General features: G+C 39.2%; 1 pseudogene; it reads right to left on the bottom strand.

The window, feature by feature from the left end:
* The window catches only part of LOC109375491 (UPF0711 protein C18orf21 pseudogene), a 10,385-nt pseudogene extending 8,008 nt beyond the window's left edge, over positions 1 to 2,377 (bottom strand).
* Positions 2,378 to 4,133: the final 1,756 nt, after the last annotated feature.

Below are 4,133 nucleotides of genomic sequence, written 5' to 3'. Positions count from 1 at the left end.
GGTTCGAGTCCTGGCCTGAGCTGAGCTGCTGCTGAGCTGCCAACAGGTGGCAGGATGGCTCAGCTTAAAAAAAAAAAAAGTGTTGATCTCTGTTTGATGTTTGTTGTGCTATAATCACCCTCAGGGCACCATGGGTTTAAACTTCCTCTAAAAATACATTGTATTTAGGGTGGGAGCTGGTTTTCCTGAAGGCTTTTTTCAATGTCTTTTCCATCTTTCTGCTTTTTGGTCTTCCCTGTGAGCTAAGCCTAAGAGAGGATCTACGTCTTGCCTACAAGTTACACATTACTAGATGCTTGCTAACCTGGAGGAGAGTGTGTGTGTCTGTTTGTGTGTGTGGTGTATGGATGCAATCTCTGTTGTTCTGAATAAACCTCATTCTTAGACAGGCACCATACCCCCTGGGTGCCTGAGGAAGGGTCCCTCTCTGTGCACTGTTCCTCTCATTGCTATATGCCTGAGTGTTCATGTATCCTGACCTTCTCCCACTCTCATCCCTCACCCCACACAGTGATTAAGTATTTTGTTCCACAAGGGAAACAGGAAATAAGGATCTTGGTGAAATCCCTCACTTCTCCTGCGTTGGCTATTATTTCCCCCAATTCTACACAAGGGAGACTTTCCCAAGATTCTCCCAATATTTCTCTGAGTGCCCAGAAGGATTCATGTAGAAAAATTATTTAAGGGGATGTGGACTCTCCCAGGATCTTACCTTAACTGGGCAGTCTTCATCAATTTGACCATCACCTCAGCTGAACTTTTCTTATTGGCAGCACCTTGCCCTGGTAAGGTAGTGCTGGCATTTCTCCTCTTCCTGCTGGCTCCTGTTTCTCAGATTTTGATCCTATTGGTTGCCCTGCTCAGTTCTCTGGTGGGTTTCAGAAACCTTATTAACTTGCTATATATATTTATATATACATATATATATATATAAATTTTTTTTTTGGTAAGGTTGGAAGCTACAGTTGTTTCATCTCTCTTTATATGCTAATGTGGAAACTAGTCAAAAGGTTAAAAAAACAAAAACGGCCAAGGCTTTTGAAACTATAGCTACTTTATTCATGATGGAAAAACAACATTTTTCTTATATTATTACCATATAACAAGTGTCATAACATAATCAATATTTCAAAAATCTTGAATAAAATCATTTTCTTTACAGAGTCAGTAATTTACAGGAGTGATGGGTCAAGGCCTCATTAATTTTGTGGACTAGAAATAGGGTTACTGATTTTGCTTGCTTGCTAATCTTAGGGTGTATAGTAGGTTTCTGCTGTGCAGGCTGTGGAATGTGATGTGCACACTACTTGTAATTAAGGCAGCGGGATGTGTCATATTTGTTTTTACACCCTTCTTACATCTATTTAAGCCTGAGCTTATAGTAAAGATATTTTTTAAAAATTAAACTACCCCTATTTTATTACAAGTTTTGGACTCAATTTTCCACAACCAATCTTTTCTTTGGGTTTCTAATGTTCCAAAAAATATTGCATTCAGTATTTAAGGGAAGACACCCGATTTCTCACCAACAATCTTGGTACCTAAAATTGGGAGGAACAAGAAGCAGCATCAGTCCATTTATAGAATCTTTGTCTCAGCTCTTTCATCTGTAAGATAGATGATTCCATATTATACATTCTCCACTCTCCCACATTCTTTGGGATCAGCAGACTTTTCAGTGGCCAGATCCCTGTACATCAAGCCTTAAGAAGTGCAATTATCGTTCACAGAGACCAGACTTGCAGGGGCAGCATCTTCTTTTCTGTCCTTCAGGGGTATACGGGGGCATCCCAGTGTCCTCTCTGTCTCTATGAAAATGCCCACCTACTGAATATATTGTGTGCAATTTCCTTTCTGTCCAGATCTTTTCCTTCTTTCATGGTACATTTCCTGCCCAATCTCTTCTTTTGTACCTGGTCCAATGTCTGATCCTGACCTTTCCTGACCTGCCATGGCACTTATTTCCTCTAATACATTCAACGACACTTGATTCTACCCTGTCTTCTATCTTTCTCCAAATATTTCATGGACCATGCATTCCAAAATTACTAGAGTCCCTAAGAAAGGAAGCATGTCAGTCTTATTTTGCATTCTCATTGCTCCCCTGCACATTGTCAGGCATATAATACAAGGATGTGAGAAATGCTGAGTTGAAATAAGTTTAAATTTCTCTATTGAAAAGTGAGAAAGTGGGCGAGGGGCTTTGGTGATCGGTATCAATTGCCTTAAGTATAATGGGGTAGGGGGAGAATCTATTGACCATCACACCCTGGGACTGAATAAGTGGGCTGGATTTCCTAAAAAATATCTATCTCTGGTTTCCAGACTTACCTGTCTGCCCTTTTGTTTCCCATAAGCCTAAGCCGTCACTGCACATTCCTGAGGCTGAACTTAGTGTCCCTTTACCATTTCTTCTCCTTTTGTCATTGTTCCACTTTCTCACAGAAGCACTGCTGTGTATTCTCTTCTGTTTCCAAACTTCTGTCACTTACCTATGACACCGTGTCTCCTCTCACAGGCACACAAAACTGAGCAGGATCAATTTCACCCAAAATCATCCCATTGCCAGGGAATTAGCAGGCTTCCAGAACAACTTTGTTGGTGACTCTGTTTTGCTGTTTGACATTAAGGGTGACTCAGAAATGGCATGATGAAACTGCTCAGAATAACAAATGTGACATTTGCAGCACAGCTCACCACACAGCTGTCAGTGTCATCTCAGTCTGGGACACACTGTGGCCACACTGGCACCCTATTATGTCCGTCTGCTAAACAACACATTGCCTTTAACCTAGTTTATTGCTTCATTTTTCAATCAGTGAATTAGTAGACAGCATGTCCCTGTGATAACAGAAACTGATGACGGCTTTTGCCACCCTTCCGGCAGTGGACATATGTTGGAGTAATGGAGGATTTGCGTATTAGAAATTGCTACATGACCTCAGGCTTCTGCAGGTTTACAATTGTCCCTAGCATGATATCCTCTGCTAAGTGATTCAAAATTGCCTGATGAGTACACTGAATACACAGTCCTTGTCCAGCATGCTTTCCTGAACTGCTGCTGAAAAACAGTCTATTTCACAGCCTAAAACATTGACTCACTTGAGTAAAAAGCATTATTCAACTCTTTTTTTTTTTTTTTGCCAGTAGCCTTTAGTTGCTTGTACAAAGTAAATAAAGCTAAATCTACTGTATATATGCCTTCAACTTACTGGTCAGAAAATTACCAAGTATGTTTTGACCAATAATTCATCAAGCCTTTCTAGAATTTCCCTGGGAGAAAAACAAAATAAAACAGCAACATCGACAACAGAAACACAACCTACTTGTAGCTGCCAGATTCTAGGTCTGCTGCTTTTTTATTGAAAGATGAGAAATTTGGCTGACTAAAACTAGATTGTATTCAGATGCATTCGGAACAGTAAAATGAATATTTTTGGTAAAATGTTTGCATATAATTAATTTTAAATGGAATTGCAATTACAATATGACCATTTAAATTGAATTAAAAAACATTCCTGTGTTATGCTATTTCAAATAAAACTCCAAACAATCATATTTTAAAATAAGGTATACATTTAAATATATTATAGCTTTCCCCCTGCAAAAAAAAATGTCAGCAAGCCATTTCCTTGAGATCCATAACATATGGTGTTTTGGATTAACTCAATTAGTCAGCATGTAAAAGTAATTTATGATTTGCATTAAGGAAACTTGAAATTTACTTATTTAACACTAAAACCCACATCCAGGAAATTTCAAGCCCAGGGATTAAATGATGATTATTCTAGAAACACTGGACTATCAACAGTCCTGCTCTATTGCAGCCATTGCTGCTGTTTCCATCTTTAATGCCTGTCTGGGAGCCAACCCAGGTTGCCCTTTCTTTCAGGAGCATTCTCTCCTGGGAGAGGCTTGTGCCTTGTAGGTTACTTTCCATGAAGAATTCTCTTTCATTCTCTCTGTCTTTCTCTTCATTTCCTCTCTCCTTTTCTACTCCTCCTTTGATAGGTGTGTATGTTTATTTGCACAGGTATATTTACACAGTTGGGTTCCTTGTATGTACCCCATTGGGCTGTTTATTTCATTCACTCCTAACAATATATTAAGGTTATCTTTCTATTTCTGTAAAC

This window comes from Hipposideros armiger, unplaced genomic scaffold (assembly GCF_001890085.2).
Source record: "Hipposideros armiger isolate ML-2016 unplaced genomic scaffold, ASM189008v1 scaffold_963, whole genome shotgun sequence".
NCBI classification, from domain to species: Eukaryota; Metazoa; Chordata; class Mammalia; order Chiroptera; family Hipposideridae; genus Hipposideros; species Hipposideros armiger.
This window is presented reverse-complemented; position numbering and strand designations above follow the sequence as displayed.